General features: G+C 46.4%; 1 long non-coding RNA gene across 2 annotated transcripts; it reads left to right on the forward strand.

The window, feature by feature from the left end:
* The first annotated feature begins 719 nt into the window (after positions 1-719).
* On the forward strand, positions 720-8,251 carry LOC137482432 (uncharacterized). Of its 2 annotated transcripts, XR_011004059.1 has the most exons (4): positions 720-1,360; positions 1,450-1,498; positions 6,281-6,408; positions 8,042-8,251. It is a non-coding gene; the product is annotated as an uncharacterized lncRNA (long non-coding RNA). The 2 variants fall into 2 exon arrangements; XR_011004058.1 differs by having other exon boundaries at positions 720-1,498.
* Positions 8,252-8,479: the final 228 nt, after the last annotated feature.

The following is an 8,479-nucleotide window of genomic DNA, read 5'->3' on the forward strand; positions in this document are numbered from 1 at the left end:
CCCTCTGTTAGTTTTGCAAAATACCTTGATGGGACTCACTAGCACAGCTTTCCTCAATGCCTATGCATTCAAATCTCCCTTATATTATTTTATCTTGGAAGCCAAGAAAAATTGAATTCATTTGCTGTCAAGCCTTACCTCAGATCAAACTGGTTTTTTCCCCCCCGGATAGGAGTCAGTTTGATTTGTGCTTTTCTCTTAGATTGGAATCAATCATCCTGCTCTGATTTGAATGACCATTTTACCCCTCCAAAGGTTCACATTAACTGGCATTCCTGGGATGTTTTCTTGATTGGGTTCAAGGCATTGTGTGTTCCCATCTGTCCTGCCTGATTACAAACCAGCTCTGCCAGCTAATGTTGGCTGGGAAACCTTTCCTTTTCTGCATTGCTCCAAACTGGGTCCTGGGAAGAGAAATTGCTGTTTCTAGCACATGCATTTGTGACAAGGTGGTCCTGGCTGGAAGTGCTGGTGTTCTGCTGTGCCCTCTCATGGGATGGATGCACAGAGCAGCCAGGCAGAGTGACGGGGCTTGGGGTGCCAGGAGTCCTCTGTCCCAGAGCCCTCTGAAGAGACAAGGCAAGAGCTGAGAAAGACTGAATGAGGATCCTGAAGGGCTTGGGATCTGCAGCTGTGAGCGGTGCTGAGTGAAGACTGGGCCAGCACAGGTGCTGGGCTGCCTGGGTTATCTGCCCATACAGCTCCCACAGGGAAGTTCCTACAGGGAAGTCCCTCACCATGATGTGAGGGGCTTTTGTGGATATTTTCTTCCCTTTTTTGAAAATATTATTTACCTTTTCACTGAAACCCTGGATATTAATTCTGCTACATGAAATACTTGGATTTTGGGGGGCATGGGCAAGTGTATGCCTTTGAGCCTGGACAGGGATAGGCCCTCCAGTGCCCCTCATCAGGAGAATGGCCCAAGGATGTTTCAAGGGGAATGGGCTTGTTTCCATCACACAAGGTGTTCTCAGTGGTGTTGCTGCTGCTGAGGGATCCTGCATGCCTGTGCAAGTGTCTGGATTAAAGCAGGACTTTTACCATGAGGGAACATGACGTGTACAGATGCTTTGTCCTCAATCTGGCATGGGTTCAGCTGGGGTGCCACATTTCTGCCAGTTGCTTTCATCTTTGCAGGGCTGTTTGGTGAGAGCAGGGCAGCAGCATATGCTGAGCACCCACAGTCTTGGGCTCATGAAGTAAAGCACCAACAATGCAACCTCTTTTCAGAAGCAGGCTGTAAACATCTTGAAACAAATTTCCAGTGAAGAGTTTTTGACTTCCCCAGCCTCTCCCCTAATCCCTTGTTACCGGAGCTTTTGGGGTGAGACATCTGAAGTCGCACAAGGACACGCATGTAATGCCTCTGATTAACTCACACAATTGCGGGAGCTAAAGCCTGGTGCTACCAAACAAGGCGCCCTTGTTTCCTTTCTCTCTTTACAGACCCTTGCTGGCGTAACATCTTACATTTCCCCAGGATGTGGAGCCTGAAGTGAGCGCGCGTGGGCTGGGATGGAGCCAGGGAACTGGCTGGGGCAGGGATGCAGATAGTGCTGGAGTGTTCCTACAGGTTGTTCCTCTCCAAAGGGGGGGATGCTTTGCTGTGTGCTTTGCCATGTCTTGGGGAGCCTTCATGGGCAGGACGACTGAATGAGCCAAACCTTCCTCCTGGAGCTGTCACTGGGAGTCCAAGGTGGATGGAATAGCAGGGAGAATAACAGTTCATCCTGTTTGCCCCCAAGAACATGCATGTGCTTTGACTGTTCCTTGGGACTTCTGAGAGGCTCTGCTTATGGTTTGGAGAGGGCACTTTTGGCATGCCTCAGGAAAATTCCACCTCCTGGCTTGGTGCTGAAAACATGAATATGGAAGCACTGCATGGTGAAGGGAGGATCAGGAGTGGCAAAAGCTCCACATCTGATCCCTGCGGGGAGGATCCTCCCTGCACTTCCCATTGGCACCCACCTACTGCCAGCCCTGCAGCCATGTGAAGGTCAGGCAGAAATAACAGCTCTTTTTGCAAGGCTGACTTAATGAAAGCAAAGGGTAGGGGGTAGAAGAGAGACAAAATGGCTGTGGTTTGCCAAAATCCCTACATCTGGCACCTACAGATTGCTGACGGGGGCAGGCAGAGGCAGCAGTGGCCAAGGAAGAGACCCGTTATTCTTAGCAGCTGTTTCACATGCACAGACAAAAAAGCCTGCCTTGCTGCCCCACTCTGCTGCAGCAGGGTGGGTGTGGAGCTTGGAGATTGTTCAAATTCTGTGTTTCTGGCCCCGAAGAGGCTGCTCTGGCTCACGGCGATGTCACCGTGTGGGAATGCACTTCCCCTGCGCTGGGACATCTCTGGCCAGCACCAGATACCCTTCCTTCCTGCCTGCTCCCATGGTGGGGATTATTGCTTTTGGCTTCTCCTGGCTTTGAAAGGCATCCAAAGAGCTCAGCTCTTGCAAGCTGAGAGCAGAGACAGAAAGCCTCTCCCTGCCTCACCTGTTTGTGGTTATTCAGCTCCCTCCCTTCACGCTTTGGCACAATAATGGCCTGAAAGTAAAACAAGAGGCAAGTTCTCCCCCCGGCTCAGAGCACTGAATGAAACCCAGCCAGCAGGGCCTATTGAGACAGCATCGAGACAAATGTCAACTTTAACACAAAGAGGCTTAAATGACTGACACAGAAAGGAATAATCTCGGATCTGTTTTCCAGGCTGCTCCCCAGCATAGTTGTGCTGCAGACGGAGACAATTTTCAGTTCCCCAGGGAGATTGTATGGCCAAAAAAAGATACTTGGTGGTGATATGCTATAAGAGTAGGTCATGAGAATGGATGTTTGGAATAATGACAGAATTCATTATAGACAAACTAAATTAACAGAGTGTCTTGAGAAACATATGGGGAGGAAATTGCCACTGAAGCCCTGTAAAGTGCAGCTTTACTTTTCATTGTGCTGGGCTCTCCCAAGGCCTCCATGAAATGGGACGGGGGGTTATAGAAGTCATTTTGTGGCAACTCTCTGAATCTGTTGCCTTTTTGTTTGCAAGATGGCTATTTGCCTTTGAATTTTATGAAAAAGTAAAAGTAATTAAGGTTCATGAATAATGGCATTGAAATGAAAATACAGCCACCTCTCTCCAGAAGCAAGAAGAAAATAATGTCCTAGTTGGTGTCTTGTTGACCTTGCTCAGACCTTGTGAAGTGGCTGCAGCATGGGGGCTGCACTCAGCCATGCCAGGCACCAAGAGCACCCTTCCCTTCCCTGCCCCTGCACTGCATTTGTCTTATCAGGCACTGAGAGCATCCTCATCACCCCGTGGCTGCCTGCGGCTGCAAAGAGCTTTGATCCCATTGCAGACCTTTTGGGGAACGTGCTCAGGGTCTTGCCAGAGGCTCCACATCCTGGGCTGCCAGAAGGAGCTCCCCAGGAGACCCTGAGGGAGATATGCAGGATTAAAGAACCCTTGGTCCTCTCATTAGGATTAATGAATCCTCAGTCAGTGTCCTCCCCAGGACTTCCAGTGCCTGCAGAACTTACCAAAAAATGTAGTTGCCTTTTGTAATTATCAGTTCAAAGCTGCCTGGTGACAGCTGGAAGCTCCAGGAAAGGTCCCTGTATCTGAGCAGGCAGTGGCCCCATGGTGCTTTTGGGTGGCAAATTGCTGAGCAGAGACTTGGAGCCACGGCTGTGGGCTTCCAGCAGGGAAACAGAGCTTGGTGCCAGATATCAGTGCCCCATGGAAATCTGGAGCACTTGTGTTTCTGGAATATGTTCCTCTGTAGAAGAGAAAGCAGGACTGTAGCAAAGAACTTTTAAAGTCAATGAAACAATAAACAGCTGGAGTACAACAGGGTAGTGTTTGGTAGAAAAAAATCAACTTAGAGAAACTCAAGATGAATGATTGAATAAGAAGAGATTTAGGGAGTTTTGCATTTTGTATTTATATTTATCCATACATATGTATGTAACACCTATATGTACATGCCTGAGAAGTAATGAGAGAATGTCACAAACCCAGAGCAGTGTGGCATAGGAAAGGCAAGAGGATGCTCTGCAAGCCAGCACTGGTTACCTGGCATAAGACCTGTGCTAAGTAATGGCAAATGTGGCCCCAGATTCAATTAGAAAATAATTAAATGATTGAATTTAATTAATGTGGAGCATTATGGAAATAGTCTTTTATTTAAAAGAAACATAATTTTATTCTTTGTCTCTCCAGGATCTGTAAGTCAAGCTGACAGTGGGACACAACACGTTTTGAAAGATGTTTAGCTTAATATTTCAGGAGGTTCCGGTGGTAGAACATGGCAAAGAGCTTAAGAACAAGGTAAATGAGTAACCTCAAACAGGAGCTTAATTTCTATCTACTGCAATGGCCTCCCTGGGTCTGGAAAAGAAGAATTGAAGTTAAAAAAAAAAAAGTACTATTGGGTTTTTTGTTGTTGGTTGGTTGGTTTGGGTTTTTGTTGTGGTGGTGTGGGGGGGATGTTGTTTGATTAGTTTTTGGTTTTGTTTGTTTTGGTTTTAATTTTTTCTTGAAAGCTGTCTCAGATTTGGAAGTTTTTGGGGCTTAATCCACTGGGAATTAAAAGATAAAGATAGATATAGCTATCTTTATATATATCTATATATGTATATATATATATACACAGATATAAATATATCTATGTATACATATAAATACATATATATATATGTATGAATATAAATAACTATATCTATATCTTTATCCTTTTTTTTTTTTGTAAGTTGTTGGCACTTAACTGCCCCTGAGCCCCAGACCTTTGGGGAAGGCTTTGCCTTCTCCTGGGTGGTTTGAGGAGTGGGGCTGGGGGGATGAGACAATGCACTAACCCCAGGTTTTCTGCCTGTGCTTAAAAGGATTTGCCCTCGCGGCTCGCTCTGATACGGTGTGGAAAAGGAAAGGGACAGGGAAGCTCAGAGGAGCTGACAGGGGCAGAAAAAGGGTGTGAAATTCATACTATCTGGTGTGTCTCCTTTGATGTGTCACGCAGAGATTGTGCAGGCGCTCAGACGGGAAGGGGTTAATGCGTTTCTCAGTAACCATTGAAATGGGGGCTGTTATGGTCTATTTAGGCAATGATCTGTTACAATATCAATGGCATTTTCGATGGCAGTGTCTCCTATTCTTCTATTGAAATCACAATAGCTTTGGAAGTTCACGGCCATGGCAGTCTCAGAGACAGATTTCTGTTCATTTTTCTTTGTTGTGAAGATTTTTCTTTTTTTAAGAAGTAAATTAACTCACACAAATGCGAAAGAAGCTTCAAGTGTGTGACCTTTAGACAAAAGCTTCAGATTTGTCATTCTCTCTCCTTAACTTATGCTATGCTCTCAGCAATGCCTCAATACAATATCTAGCCCAGCTTGGGCTACCTGGCCACAAATAGCTGGGCAAGGCTGGAGTGACAACGTGAAATCTCCATTTCTATGCTGTTGTCAGCTTCTAACACTTAGGGAAAAACGTCAAAGTTGGGGAGAGGTTTTAGCTGCCTGCCTCCCATGCATTTAGATATAAAGGGAGCCTCCTGTCCTGGCCCCTCTCTGCTTCTTTAGAAACCAGGGGCTAATGCAGTCCCCAGGACTGTCTGGAGAGGTTACTCGCCCAGCCTTCACTTTGATGATTGATGACAGTGGAGAAACTAATGATATTTTATTCACCTGTCAAAAAAATTCCTTGCCCTGGGCAAGGCAAGGCTTGCACAGCAGAATTTTAACACCGCTCTTTTGACAAAAATGCAGTTATCCCATTTTCCTTAATATATTATCTCAAAGGAAAAAGTGCTGTCCTGCCGAGCCTGTTGCTCTGGGGTGCTGGCCAGGGGAATCTCTCCAACCTACAAAGTGCCTTGAACTTTGAACATGCATTGGGAGCATGAAACAGGCATTGCAAGGGTGTCCCAGTGATTCTGCCCCTCAGTGCCCAGGCAAGGAAAAATCCCCAGAGCCAGGGGGTGTTTTGAAATGCCTTCCCAAAAAAGGCAAAGTAACTTTAGATCAAGAGCACCCCCTTCCCAATAACCAGTTCTGTCTTAAATGCAGTGAGCCCCATCAGACAATTTTCTGGTGTTTTGCCCCACTTAGGTGATTTGGTTTTGCTCTGTGTTTATATTTCTTGATTCTATGTTATTACTCTCTTCCTTGCTAAGGAGCAAACTAAATATTACCTGTTCCTGCAGCTGCCTGTCAGAGGGCTCTTCCTAGGCCAAGTACACTACATGTAATTGTTAGAAAAACTCTTATTTTCCCTGCTTCCTCTTAGGCATAGCTGGCTGTGAAGCTGTGTCCAGCTCCACCAGGCAAGATACCCCATCTGATTCTTTCTCGTGGTTCAAAGTGAGTAAAATATGTTGGAAATTAGTCCAGCAAAGTCATGGGAGCTGTGAAGAGGTAGGGTTTTTTGTGCATTGTTTATCAGCAGATTGCCCTGCTAGATGTTGAACTGTGCTATATCACAAGGCAGAGAGGAAATGGACTCCAGAGCCAACTTTTGCTCCAGTTCCCTGGGCTGCAGGCAGGCTGGTGGCTGGGATGGCTGGGAGCTGAGTGCCAGGTGAAATGGGGCTATTCAAGGTGCACTCAGCAAAATGCTGCCTCCTGGGGAGGGACAAAGGGAGCTGACCATGGCAGCAGCAGCACAGCTGCTCCCATGGGTTGACAGCGAGGATCTCCCGGCACCCTCAGTGCCATCTCCCCTCAGACTGCTCATGGTCCCATTGTGTTTGCCCGGGATGGTCCCATGGCAGCGCACTCCTGGCTGTCTCTTGGCACGTAGTCCCGAGCCTTTAATCATCTGCAACTTTGGCAAAATGTGTTTCCTCAAGGAGACAATTGATAAAGTGGATGAAAAGGGATCTAAATGCCTGGGCAGGCTCAGGCTTTGAAAAGCTGGATTCCTGCAGCAGGGCTTAAAGTGCAGAGGTATGAAAAGTAAACATTTCCTGGTAATGCCAGTGCAGCTAGAGCTGTTCAGATGGATGCCAACTGCTGTCAACAGCTGAACTAATCTGAAGTACCATTAAAATGCATAACAAAGAAATCCACAGCACAACAAATATCTTCTTCCAACCTATTTGTGACTTTGCTATGGGGTGCTGCTGTGGTCCTGTGGGCAAGATGAGGGGCCCCTCATCATGCAGAGCGCAAGACCTAAAGGTCCAGAATATCTCTGTGCATGGGCAGGGGGGGCTCTCCTCCTCTCCCCAGGATGACATTTTAAGCTATGCAGGGCAAAGCAGAGCTGCAATCTAGTCCTGGTGTGACAAGGGATCCAAAGGAGTTCAGGTACTGCAAGGAAATGGAGCTGGGGTGTCCTTTATCTGCTTGATGTGAGGGGGAAAGGCAGGAGCCACTGCCACACCATCCTGCTGCCAGGGCTGTGGTGTGTGCTGGGTTACTGCACAAGAGATGCTTTCAGGTGCAGGAGAGTCCTTCATGTGACTTTGCAATACGTACCTCTGCAGCAATTGTGATTAGAGTGAGAGGTGAAATTGAGGGCTTAGGTGAGGTTTGAATATTACTTTTCTTTTTTCTTTTTAACTTGGTTTTTTTTCTTTCTATTTTTTTTTTTAATTAGAAAACGTGACTGTCACTTTGAGTTCAGGGGCTGGTTACAAGGACTTACCTCTATTTCACAGCAAGAAATTTGTCTTGACAGTAATCGATGCAGGTTATAAAAGAAAAGAAAATAAGGGAAACTTCAAGCATTTGCAAAGTGAAGGCTCCAATACGCTGTGATTTCAGCTCCTCTTTTACCTCCACGGAGAATACAAAAAAAATTAGTTCTTTTTGATATCTCCAGTGCAATTATGGAGAGAGAAATGAAACTTATGGAAATGAAAGTTGGTGTATCTTAGGGATGTCAGACTTTGAGCACAGAGCCTCTACAGAAAACATTCAAGTTTCCTCTTTTGAAAGTCTTACTTGGCTTTTTAAGATTCTGCCCTGGGGTGATAATTGCCTGTTGCTGTTATTGCCCCCTGTAAAGTCACAATGCCATGATTTATTTTCACTGTTTCCATAGGAAATGTTGACGTTTCAGCAGAAACTTGAAAATGCAGCTGTTTTGCTTCAGAGGAGCAGCCACAACACTGTAGGCAAGAAGGAGCTTGGACATGTCCTCACCTCTTGCTGGGAATCCCCATGAGCACAGTGCTGGGGTTTATGAATCAACTCACTTTGGTTTGCTCAAGTTTAGTCTTCCAGCAAGAAACTCCCGTTGATTCTCCCCCAGAAGACAGACCTTTCTCAGGGGGTCCCAGAGCAGCAGACCCACCTGTGTCTGCCTTACCAGGGGCTGAAGGCCATGTGAGCACCTCCAGCCTGACCTCTGGAAGTCCCCTGCAGGTCGTGCTGGACACCACCAACCTTCTTTTTATGAATGAAAAGCACTGCAAGGTGGATGCTACCTTCATAATGGCTGTGATATTTTTAATGCATTTTCCAGTGAGATGGGATTTTG

Source organism: Anomalospiza imberbis, chromosome 14 (assembly GCF_031753505.1).
Source record: "Anomalospiza imberbis isolate Cuckoo-Finch-1a 21T00152 chromosome 14, ASM3175350v1, whole genome shotgun sequence".
In the NCBI taxonomy this organism is placed as follows: Eukaryota; Metazoa; Chordata; class Aves; order Passeriformes; family Viduidae; genus Anomalospiza; species Anomalospiza imberbis.